General features: G+C 37.9%; 1 non-coding gene across 1 annotated transcript; it reads left to right on the top strand.

Annotated features, from left to right (window-relative positions):
- The first annotated feature begins 2,550 nt into the window (after nucleotides 1-2,550).
- On the top strand, nucleotides 2,551-2,676 carry LOC112444958 (small nucleolar RNA SNORD22). The gene has a single exon (XR_003033363.1). It is a non-coding gene; the product is annotated as a small nucleolar RNA SNORD22 (small nucleolar RNA).
- Nucleotides 2,677-13,633: the final 10,957 nt, after the last annotated feature.

Here is a 13,633-nt window from a genome sequence, read left to right as displayed (position 1 = left end):
CAACCTCTTGGGCAGATGTGATGGTTTGGAATTTTTACATTTCTGCCAGATGTTAGATGAAGGAGATTATGCCATACACAGATCTAGCTCCCACTGCCTCAAGGCATGTGAAGTCAGTGGTGAACTGAAACCAACTCTTCCACATAGTCCTGACCTTGCTCAAATATTGATTGGATATAGGAGAGTTTACTCCCTCTGGGAAGTAGATATCACTGTTTAGTATGCTGGGAGTATAATAAAAATTTATGGGAAAGTGAAGAAGCAGGAAAATGTGATCGTTAAGCTAGAGAAATACAGTCTGAAGAAAATACAGCCGGCCCTTTATATCTGCATATCCATGGATTCAACTGAAGGACGGAAAATATTTGAAAAAAATTTTTCATAAAATTCCAAAAAACAAAACTTGAGTTTTCCACTCATCTTCAACTATTTACATGACACTTACATTATATTTGGGCTTCCCTGGTGGCTCAGACAGTGAAGAATTGGCTGCAAAGCAGGAGACACAGGTTGAATCCCTGGGTTGGGAAGATCCTTTGGAGAAGGGATGCCTACCCACTCCAGTATTTTTGCCCAGAGAATTCCATGGACAGAGGAGCCTGGCAGACTACAGTCTATGGTGTTGCAAAGAGTCAGACATGGCTGAGTGACGAATGCTAAGCTAGAGAAAAAATAGCCAATCGAAGCAGATTCATAGATGATCCAGATGTTGGAATTATCAGTGAGGACTTTACATATATATTATGGATAAATTAAATGAGAGAAAATATGGGGGGAAATGAGAAATTTTGACAGAAAAATAGAATGTAAGAACCAAATGGATATTCAAATTGAATTAAGCAGTCATTTGGTTAGCTTGAGAGGATTCCAGATCCAGAAAATGAAATACTAAATAAACGGAAATGTAGATCAACAGACTATCCAAAATGAAACATAGAGATGTCACTGCTACCACTGCCACTAAAGGTAATAACACACGTATTATTATTATTATGTTAGAAGACACACTGAGCATGACAGATATATGGGTCAATACCCAACACATGAATTTAACATACTCATAAAGGATTCCAATTGGGAAAGAAGAGAGAGAAAACAAAACAGGTTTTGAAGTGGCTGTGACCCCAAATTTTCTAAAATTATCAAAAGTCATCAATGTAGAGTATCTATCAAGAACCTCAGTCTCAAACAGGATTAATAATAATAAAGCAAACAGCAATAACAACAAAAGTCTCACCAGGGTACATTATAGTCCACCTGCTATAAACCCAAACACAATGATAAAATTTAAGTGTAGCCCAAATAAATGGCTAATCATTATCTTTAAAAAAGAAACAATGAAAATAATGAACAACTTTTATTAGAAACGATGAAAGCCAGGAATTAATGAAATGACATTTTAGAAGTGTTGAAAGAGAAAAATGTTCTACCTACAAATTCTTATACTCTAACAATTGAGATGAAATAACATTTCAGACAACTGAGAGAATGTTAGAATTAAACCCTCACTACCTAAATTTATAAAAGGCAAATATTAAAAAATACATTTGTATTGATTTACAAATTTACAAAAAATTATCATTTATATTGATAAAAATGCCAATGTATTTTGTACCTAAATTTATAAAAGGCAAATATTAAAAAATAAATTTGTATTGATTTACAAATTTACAAAAAAGTATCATTTGTATTGATAAAAATGCCAATGTATAATTAAAGGAAATTTTTTTAATATTTAACAAAAGAAGGTAGCAAAGGAAAAGAAATACAGGAACAGAAAACAGAGGGGACAAATAGGAAACAAGTGGAAAAATGGTTGACCTAAATCCAACCATGATAATAAAATATTGGTGATCTAACAACTCCAGTTAAAAGTATGTATTGTCCCAACAGATAAAAAGCAATATCCAACTAGTTGTCTATGAGAAATGCCTTATAAATTATATGACTTATAAATAATATTAATAGATATATTAAAAGTAAAAGGGGGTTGGGAGGGAGGCTCAAGAGGGAGAGGGTATATGTGTACTTATAGCTGATTCACATTGTTGTACAGCAGAAACTAACACAATATTATAAAACAATTATCCTCCAGTTAAAATTTTTAAAATACAAAAGAATTAACACCTAAATAAATAGATAACCAACAAGGACCTACTGTAAAAAATAAATAATTTTTTAAAGAAAAAAGTAAAAGGGAAGGAAAAGAGGTACCTGTAAACAGTAAGCATAAGAAGGGTAAAATTACGAAAAGAAGAATGGAACTGGAGGAATCAACCTGTCTGACTTCAGGCTCTACTACAAAGCCACAGTCATCAAGACAGTATGGTACTGGCACAAAGACAGAAATATAAATCAATGGAACAAAATAGAAAGCCCAGAGATAAACCCATGCACCTATGGACACCTTATCTTTGACAAAGGAGGCAAGAATATACAATGGAGAAAAGACAATCTCTTTAACAAGTGGTCCTGGGAAAACTGGTCAACCACTTGTAAAAGAATGAAACTAAAACACTTTCTAACACCATACACAAAAATAAACTCAATTCCCAGTGAAGAAATACTCACAAGTCTTACTTCCTGTCCTAGTCCCAGAGCCTGTAAAGGTGAACCCACTGGGGCTGGCTGGGGGAGAAGAGGAAAGCTTGTTCCAGAGGGAACTGTCTGAGGGATCATGAGAGTTCCTAAACAAGGCAAAGGGGGAATAAATGACTGATTGAAAGGCAAATACTTTTTTTTCCCCCTAGAAAAAAAAAAAATAAATAAAAAAAAATAAACTCAAAATGGATTAAAGATCTAAATGTAAGACCAGAAACTATAAAACTTTTAGAGGAGAACATAGGCAAAACACTCTCCAACATAAATCACAGCAGGATCCTCTATGACCCACCTCCCAGAATATTGGAAATAAAAGCAAAAATAAACAAATGGGATCTAATTAAAATTAAAAGCTTCTGCACAACAAAGGAAGCTATAAGCAAGGTGAAAAGACAGCCTTCGGGATGGGAGAAAATAAAAGCAAATGAAGCAACTGACAAACAACTAATCTCAAAAATATACAAGGAACTCCTACAGCTCGATTCCCGAAAAATAAATGACCCAATCAAAAAATGGGCCAAAGAACTAAATAGACATTTCTCCAAAGAAGACATACAGATGGCTAACAAACACATGAAAAGATGCTCAACATCACTCATTATCAGAGAAATGCAAATCAAAACCACAATGACGTACCATTTCACACCAGTCAGGATGGCTGCAATCCAAAAGTCCACAAGCAATAAATGCTGGAGAGGGTGTAGAGACAAGGGAACCCTCTTACACTGTTGGTGGGAATGCAAACTAGTACAGCCACTAGGGAGAACAGTGTGGAGATTCCTTAAAAAACTGGAAATAGAACTGCCATACGATCCAGCAATCCCACTGCTGGGCACACACACCAAGGAACCAGAATTGAAAGAGACACGTGTACCCCAATGTTCGTCACAGCACTATTTATAATAGCCAGGACATGGAAGCAACCTAGATGTCCATCAGCAGAGGAATGGATAAGAAAGCTGTGGTACATATACACAATGGAGTATTACTCAGCCATTAAAAAGAATACATTTGAATCAGTTCTAATGAGGTGGATGAAACTGGAGCCAATTATACAGAGTGAAGTAAGCCAGAAAGAAAAACACCAATACGGTATACTAACTCATATATATGGAATTTAGAAAGATGGTAATGATAACCCTGTATGCGAGACAGCAAAAGAGACACAGATGTATAGAACAGTCTTTTGGACTCTGTGGGAGAGGGAGGGGGGGATGATTTGGGAGAATGGCATTGAAACATGTATAATATCATATAAGAAACGAATTGTCAGTACAGGTTCAATGCATGATACAGGAAGCTTGGGGCTGGTGCACTGGGATGACTCAGAGGGATGGTATGGGGAGGGAGGTGGGAGGGGAGGTTCAGGATTGGGAACACGTATACACCCGTGGCGGATTCAGGTTGATGTATGGCAAAACCAATACAATATTGTAGAGTTCATATGTAAGTGATATCATATAGTATTTGTCCAACTCTGTCTGATTTGCTTTAGTTAGTATGATACTCTCTAGACCCATCCATGTTGCTGCAAATGGCATTATTTCATTCTCTTGTATGGCCAAGTAATATTCCATTATATACATATGTACACATTTTCTTTAAAAAATAAAATAAAATACAAAATAATTTACACCTAAATAAATAAATAGATAACCAAGCACCTACTGTAAAAAATAAATAATTTTTTAAAGAAAAAAGTAAAAGGGAAGGAAAAGAGGTACCTGCAAACACTAAGCATAAGAAGGGTAAAATTACAGTCACATTACTGTTAGATAAAGTTCCTTCAAAATAAAGAATATTTTGGAGGGGGATTGCAATGGCAGAGTAAGAACTTGGATTTCACCTTGTCCCATAAACACATCAAAAATACATCTACACGTGAGACAATTCTTATGAAAAACCAGCCGGAAACTGGAAGAAGATCCCTTATACAACCAAGGCTGCAAGAAAGATTTCCGTGTAACTGAGTAGGATGGGGGGAAAACAGCATTGAGTTGGGACCTGTGCCCCAGGAAGGGTCTAGGAGGGAAATAAAGACCACAGAGAGGACTCTGTCCATGGGGAGTGAGCAGATTGAGGCAGACTGGGTGTTCCAGTCCCAGAACTCCTGCATAGAAACAAACCAGCCCCCTTGGCTGGTGGGAGAACATTAGGACAGAGAGAAAGGCTGGAGAAGCCTAGACTCCACTCCCAGGGAGTGTGCAGGTGCTGGCTTGCTGACAGTGTTGAGAGAGGTTTGCCTTAGTGGCTGCCACCTGGCCATGCATACCAATCTGAGTTGGGTGAATCCACTGGTCCTGCTTGCTCCGTGCCACAGGTGAGCACAGGATCTAGGGCAGACACAAGATCTAGAACTGCCAGGCTGGGGAAAGATTCAATCAAGGGATACAGAGGCACCCTAGGAGCCTGGGGTGTGGTCCATGTGGGGCTACTGGCCATGGTTGGTACTTACTCAAACAGCATCAGGAAAACAGCTCACACCTCTGACAGCAGTGCAGTCACTTCAATTCCCACAACCATAATACCCCTTTCCCTGGTTCCAGCCTAGTGAATGCTCTGGCCCCTTTCACTCCAAGCCACAACTTTGCCCTGGGTCTGGGATGACCAAAACAGAAAAAAGGGTGACCTTGGGCTGTGTCCAGGCAGAGCTGTGGATGCCTACACAGGCAACACAGCACACGAGCCTCGTTTACTGCAGCACAGCCCCTCCTTTGGGCCAAAAGCCCTACAAGGAGAAGAAAAAACACATACTTAAAGGGAACACAGCCAGCTTGAGCCCAACCCTCTGCAATGACTGATATAAGAAAAGAATCTTAAAAAGTGAATATATGTGTAACTGATTTACTTTGCTGTATACCTGAAACTAACAGAGCATTGTAAACTAACTGTACTCCAATAAAAAATAAAAAAAATTTTAAAATGCTGCTGGCAGACTTAGAGAACGAACTTAGGGTTGCTGGTGGGAAGGATGGGGGGAAAGGATAGTTAGGGAGTTTGGGATTGACATGTACACACTGCTAGTTTGAAATGGATAACCAGCAAGGACCTACTGTATAGCACTTGGAACTCTGCTCAGTGTTGTGTGGTAACCTGGATGGGAGGAGAGTTCTGGGGAGAATGGATACGTGTATATCTGTGGCTGAGTCCCCTCACTGTTCACCTAAAACTATCACAACATTGTTTCCTAATTGGCTATTGTTTGCTGTTGTTCAGTCCCTAAGTCGTGTCCCACTCTTTGCGACCCCACGGACTGCAGCATGCCAGGCTTCCCTGTCCTTCACTATCTCCCAGAGTTTGCTCAGACTCATGTCCATTGAGTAGGTGATGCCATCCAACCATCTCATCCTTGTTCATCCCCTTCTCCTACTGCCTTCAATCTTGACCAGCATCAGGGTCTTTTCCAGTGAGTCAACTCTTTGCATCAGGTAGCTAAAGTATAGGAGCTTCAGCTTCAGCATCAATCCTTGCAATGAATATTCAGGGTTGATTTCCCTTAGGACTGACTGGTTGATCTCCTTGCAGTCCAAGGGACCCTCAAGAGTCTCCTCCAGCACTACAGTTTGAACACTTGGCTACACCCAGTACAAAATAAAAAGTTTTTTTTAATTAAAGTATAAAAAATAGTGCTGGGAAAATTGAACAGCTACATGTAAAAAATAAAATTTTTTAGAACATTCTTCAATATCATACACAAAAATAAACTCAAAATGAATTAAAGACTTAAATATACTATAAAACTGTTAGAGGAAAATGTTGGCAGACCACTCTTTGACATAAATCTCAGCAATATATTTTTCAGTCCATCTCGTAGAGTAATAGAAATTTTAAAAAATAAACAAATGGGACCTAACTGAACTCAAAAGTTTTTCACAGCAAAGGAAACCATAAGCAAAATGAAAAGACAATCTACAGAATGGGAGAAAATATTTGCAAATCATGTGGCTGACAGGGGATTAATTTTCAAAATTTACAGTTCCTGCTCTCAATATCAAAAAAACAAACAACCCAATCTCAAAAATGGGCAGAAGAGCTAAATAGACATTTCTCCAAAGAAGTTATACAGATGGCCAAGAGGCACATGAAAAGATGTTCAACATCACTAATTACTAGAGAAATGCAAATCAAGACTACAATGAGGCATCACCTCACACCAGCAGAAATGGCCTTCATCAGTAACTCTACAAACAATAAATGCTGGAGAGGGTGTGGAGAAAAGGGAACACTCCTACACTTTTGGTGGGAATGTAAGTTGGTACTTGGAGAACAGTACGGAGATTCCTTAAAAAACTAAAATAGAGGGACCATGAAAGTGAAAGTGAAGTCGCTCAGTCATGTCCGACTCTTTGCGACCCCATGGACTGTAGCCCACCAGGCTTTTCTGTCCATGGGATTCTCCAGGCAAGAATACTGAAGTGGGTTGCCATTTCCTTCTCCAGGGGATCTTCCCAACCCAGGGATCAAACCCAGGTCTCCCGCATTGCAGGCAGATGCTTTAACTTCTGACCCTCCAGGGAAGCACGACCATGTGACCCTGCAATCCCACTCCTGCATGGCTCAAAAGGTACATGCACCCCAGTGTTTATTGTAGAGCTATTTACAATAGCTAAGACATGAAAGCAGCCTAAATGTCTATTGACAGATGAATGGATAAAGATGTGGTACGTATATTCAATGGAATGTTACTCAGCCATTAGAAAGAATGATATAATGCCATTTATAGCAACATATATGAACCTGAAGATTGTTATACTAAATGAAATAAGTCAGAGAAAGACAAATACCATATGTATCACTTATATGTGAAATCTAAAAAAAAAAAAAAAAAGATACAAGCAAACTTATTTACAAAATAGAAACAGACTCACAGTCTTAATGAACAAACTTATGGTTACCAAGGGGAAAGGGTGGGAAGAAAGGGACACATTGGGAGTTTGGGACTGACATATACACACCACTATATTTAAAACAGATAACCAACAAAGACCTACTGTATAGCACAGGGAATACTTTGCTCAATACTCTGTGACAATCTAAATGGGAAAAGAATTTGAAAAATAATAGGTACATATACATGCGTAACTGAATCACTCTGCTGTATACCAGAAACTAACCCAACATTGTTAATCAACTCTCCTCTGGTATAAAATAAATATTTTTTTAATGTTAGTAATAAAAATGCTAACTGAATTAAGAAAGAGTAGTGATATAAACACAGATAATTTTAACAAAAAACTATAAACTACAAAGACACAATCAGAAATAGATAATGCCATTTCTGAGATTAAAAAAAAAACATTTAGAAACAATCAATAGCTGAATAAATGACAGACAAGAACACATGAATGTGGTGATATGAAAGACAGAATAGTGGAAATCACCCAATCAGAACAACAGAAAAACTAATGAAAAAAAAAATGAAGCAACATATGAGATCGATGGGATAATATACAAGGTGCCAACATCCACAGGCATTATAGGCTTTTCAGAAGAAGAGAGAGAAAAAGGAGTAAAAAACGTACTTCAGAACATTATGGCTGAAACTTTTCCAAACCCAAAGAAGGAAATATATCCAGGTACAGGAAGCATGTGCATGCATGCTCGATCTGTGTGGCTCTTTGCAACCCCCTGGATGATAGCCTGCCAGGCTCCCCCTCTGTTCAGGAATTTCCCAGGCAAGAATGCTGAAATGGGTTGCCATTTCCTGCTCCAGTGGATCTTCCTGACCTGATGATAGAAGCTGCATCTCCTGCATTGGCAGGCAGGTTCTTTATTACTGTATGACCTGGGAAGTCCAGAGGGTCCCAAAGCAAAATGAATGCAAACAGACCCATAGCAAGACATATCATAATGAAACGGGCAAAAGTGGAAGAGAGAATCCTAAAGACAACAAGAGAAAGAGTTATATACAGGGGAATCCTTACAAGGCATCACCCAATTGCAGAATCTATGCAGGTCAGAAAGGAGCAGCATAATATATTCAAAGTACAAACGGAGGAGAATGTGCAACCTAGCACGCTCTACCCAGAAAGATTATTATTTAAGAGAGAATGAGAGAGAAGCTGTTTCTCAGATAAGCAAAACCTAAAAGAATTCAGCAATACTAAACTTCCCTTAAAAGAAATGTTTCCTCTAAATGAAAAAGAAGAAAGAATCTAAAACCAGTGCATAGATTACAAAAGAAAGAAAATTGTAAAAGAAACTGTACAATAAACAGTGAAGGGATAGCATGAAGATATAGAGTTGTTGTTGTTCAGTTGCCCAGTCGTGTCCAACTCTTTGTGACCCCATGAACTGCAGCATGCCAGGCCTCTCTGTCCCTCACCATCTCTGGAAGTTTGCTCAAGTTCATGTCCATTGCATCGATGATGCCATCCAGCCATCTCATCATTCTCTAATGCCCTCTTTTCCTCCTGCCCTCAATCTTTCCCAGCATCAGGGACTTTTCCAATGAGTCAGCTGTTCGAATCAGGTGACCAAAATACTGGAGTTTCAGCTTCAGCATCAGTCCTTTCAACGAGTATTCAGGATTGATTTCTCTTAAGATTGACTGGTTTGATCTCCTTGCTGTCCAAGGGATTCTCAGGAAGGCTTCTCCAGCACCGCAGTTAGAAGGCATCAATTCTTCGGCCCTCCGCCTTCTTTACAGTCCAGCTCTCACATCGTACGTGACCACTGGGAAGACCATAGCCTTGACTATACAGACCTTTGTCAGCAGAGTAATGTTTCTGCTTTTCAACACACTGTCTAGGTTTGTCATAGTTTTCCTGCCAAAAGGCAAATGTCTTCTGATTTCATGGCTGCAGTCACCATTCACGGTGATTTTAGAGCCCAAGAAGAGGAAGTCTTTCACTTCTTCCACCTTTCCCCCCGTATTTGCCGTGAAGTAATGGGGCCGGATGCCATAATCTTAGTTCTTTTTAATATTTAGTTTTAAGCCAGCTCTTTCACCCTTATTACATTACATCCCTAGTAGCTATTCATCTTGTAACTGGAAGGTTGTACATTTTGACTCCGTTCTTCCAACTTCCCCTCCACCAGGAGTCTTACATAAGACATCTTATAGGTAAAGCAACCTAGTTCAAGTTGATAACAACTTAATTTTGAGTATCAATGAAAGTTTCACCCTTTTACTTCGTCCTTTTATATTTTGAAGTCATTATTTTCCTCTTTTTATATTTTGCTTCCCAGGTGGCACAGTGGTAAAGAATCTGCCTGCCAATGCAGGAGACACAAGAGACTTGGGTTCGATCCCTGGGTTGGGAAGATCCCCTGGAGTAGGAAATGGCAACCCACTCCAGTATTCTTGTCTGGAAAATTGCATGGACTCACTCCAGGTGGTTGCAAGGAGTCAGACACAACTGAGCACACACACACACACACACACACATTCATTAACAAATGATAGTAGCTAAATTATTTTAATGCTTTTTCCTTTGATCTTTGTAGTATAGTTCAGTGGTTAACAAACCATGCTATTAGAGTTTTCTGACTGTATATTTACCTGTACCAATGTGTTATATGTTTCCATATGTCTTCATGTCTTTAATTAGCATATTTTTATTTCACCTTGTATTAACTAACTCCTTTCTGTGTTTCTTGCAAGTCAGATCTAGTCATGATGAATTCCCTTAGCATTTTTTTTTTAACTAGGAAAGCTATAAGATTTTTTGTGTTCTTTTTGTGTGTGTGTGTGTGTGTGTTCTTTATACAAATTCTATAGAGGATATCAGTATTGCAAATATCTTATCCAAGTCTTTAACTTCTTTTCACTCTCTTAATGATACATTTTGATGAACCAACATTGTGCATTTTAGTGAAATCTAACTTATCAATTCTTAAAAAATAGTTTTGCTGTTTAGGTGATGTTTAAGTAACCTTTAGCCTATTCCAAAGTTATTAATACATGCTATGCTTTCTTCTGGAAGTTTTATTGCTTTACTTTTCACTTTAGACCTACAATCCAAAAAGTTTGAATTTGCTTTTTGTGTATACTGTGAGGTAGAGGTAATGTGTAGAAAAATTTAACTGAGTAGAGAACCCAGAGTGTTAAGTGCTAATGAAAAGAGGCATATCAAATTAGCTGAGAAAAATACAAACTTTCAAATAAATATTATTGGGTTAATTGGCTAGTCACATGGAAATATAGTAACTTGGATCAATTTCTTGCAAGGATAAATTCCAAATGAGTAGACAAAATGTCAATTTAATCCAAGAAACTATTAGCAGGAAACATGAATGAATTATTTTCTTACCCAAAGTAAGTGGAACTCTCATACAGTACTGGTAGGACTCTATATTAGTATCACCACTTTGGTAAACTATTTTGGTTGTTTCTTTTTAAGTTATGGATATGTCTACCCTGTGACTCATACATTTTACTTTTAATTACCTACACAAGAGAGATGAGGGTATATGACTGTCAAAATTCTTATGTGATACAAATTTTAAAAATTCCTGGGCACCCTTAGGGCTCAGAAATTCACATTTGGAGGGCTAGAATCACTAATGTCCAAGACATCCTAGTTTACGGATATGGCAGGAATACTCCATTTCTCACTGCTATAAAACAGTGTTCTTACCCATTTGATTGACTTATCATCACACTCAATGGGCTATTTCATATATCATTTATACATACCTCATTATTGGAAAGAAGTTTATGTATCTTTTGTCAAACAAATACTACTTGAGATGCTGTTTTTGTAGATATAACCACATAATAAGGGGCACTTTTTCTATTATATCAAAAATAGAAAGTATGATCCATTGGAAATAAAATGACTTTAAATATCCCACAACCACCCACCCACAAAAGAAAAACAACCCTGAAAATTATCAAAGAAAAAAAAAATAAAAATAAAAACGGCTCATCTGAGAATGTTCATAGCAGATTTCCTTACAATAGCCCAAAGCTGAAAACAACTCATGTCCATCCATAAGAGAATTGACTTAATAAATTGTAGTATATGTATGTGCTATGCTGTGCTTAGTCGCTCAATTGTGTCCAACTCTTTGCGACTCCTTAGATTATAGCCTGCCAGGCTCCTCTGTCCATGGGGATTCTCCAGGCAGGAATACTGGAGTGAGTTGCCATGCCCTCTTCCAGGAGATCGTCCCAACCCAGGGACTGAACCCAGGTCTCCCACATTGCAGGTGGATTCTTTACTGTCTGAGCCACCAGGGAAGCCCGGTGTATGTACACAATGGGAGAAAAAGAACAAACCTTTGGTATAAGTGAAAAACACAGGAGTCTTAAAAATATTATGGTGGGTGATCGAAACTAGACTCAAGACAGTACTTTCTGTATAATTGTCTTTATAATAAGTTCAAGAACAGATGAAATTAGTTCTATGGTGATGGAAGTTAGAATAATACTTCTGGGAGTAGATTGTTATTTGAAGAAACTTACAGGAATGATGAAAATGTTCTATGTCTTAATTGGGATGGTGGTTATATAGGTTTATCTGCTTATCAAATCACATCAAACTCTATACTTAAAATATGTGCATTTTATTATACATGAATTATACTTCAATTAAGAAGATAATTACCAGAAGTGGGAAGGAGATTCAAGAGGGAGGGGACATATGCATACCTATGGTTAATTCATGTTGATGTGTGACAGAAATCAAACTAATATTGTAAAGCAATCATCAATCAGTTAAAAATAAATATTACAAAAAGAAGATTATTATTCATCTCATAATGAATGAAGGATCTCGCTAATAATAATCAGTAGGAGCTAAAGCTGTTAGATGCACAATTGAAGGGAAACTTAATATTGCATAGATAAATCTGAGGGCAAAAAAACTTATATAATTAATCCTGACATTGTTAAAACCAGGAAAATGTCTGCCTTCAGATATTTCCAAGTGTTGGGCCAGATTAGCCTTTCTAAACTTCCAGGCCTGTTTTGTAAGGCTTTGATATAATAATAGTTTTAATTTTGAATATTGAAGTAAGTAATGAGTTTTGGAAGAATCCCATCAAAAAAAAAGTTGTTTTAAGTTAATGTATTTGAATACTGGAGGGTCCCATAATCAGAAATGTCCTTTTCATAATTTCTTTGAGGAAGACACATGGTATGTTGGCACTGGAGTGAACGTTCATGTCTGCTAGGGAGTAGTGGTTACCATTCTCAGTACACTCAACAAAATAAGTAAAAAACCAACAAGCCACGATAAACAAATGGACAAGAACAATTCCATCAGCTTTACTGGCAGCTCTTTTAAACCCAGTGAAGTCTAACTGGCCAGCTAAAGGCAACTAGAGATGAGTAAGACAGGTGTTCTTGCTGTGATTTATAACATTCTAGAACAAATTAGACAAACAGAAATGATTCCTTTTTTGTGAGGAAGAGGGAAAAAAAGTACTTATAAAGTGACTTGGGTATTCAGAGGAAGGAGAATTTGTGTAGCAATGGTGTGGGTCGCTGGTGAGTCAGAGTGGAAGCGGTGGCAAAAGAGAAAAGGAATTGAGAAAGACTAGAAGAGGAAGAGGAAGAAATGAAAGTCGTCATATATCTTGAACACACATCTTTCCAGGCCTAGAAGTGGCTGTATGTGAGCTGTGAATGCCACAGAGGCAAGAAGTCCTTTATTTGCTGCCGCCTACTAACATTGTATATACAGACACTTCGTAAATGCCAAGAAAATCATGACTGAGTGTGAGGTGGACACTGCCCACTGGGGACAATAATTTTTGTCCACAGAGGAAAATCTCAAGTGTCCAGCATCTGCTTTTTTGCTATTTCTGCTTAACTACAATCATGATGTGAGTTTCAGACAAAAACTTTTGTGAATTTTCAGCTGAAGAATTTCTAGTCCACCTCCACTAGCTAAGATACTCCACCAGGATCTAGAATGGTCTTATTTTAAAATTTTCTACTGTGCTTCTGAGGGTAAGCTTCTCGAAGTACAGAAATGCCAGTCCTTGTAATGGGAGAATTCTGTTGTTCAGGGTGGTAATCCTCTGACTGAGGTAGAAACCGAGCTTAGGCAATAGCAAGGCTACCACTGAGTTACAGAGA

Source organism: Bos taurus, chromosome 29 (genome assembly GCF_002263795.3).
Source record: "Bos taurus isolate L1 Dominette 01449 registration number 42190680 breed Hereford chromosome 29, ARS-UCD2.0, whole genome shotgun sequence".
Lineage (NCBI taxonomy): Eukaryota > Metazoa > Chordata > Mammalia > Artiodactyla > Bovidae > Bos > Bos taurus.
Note: the sequence above shows the minus strand (reverse complement) of the source record. Positions and strands in the feature narration are given on the sequence as shown.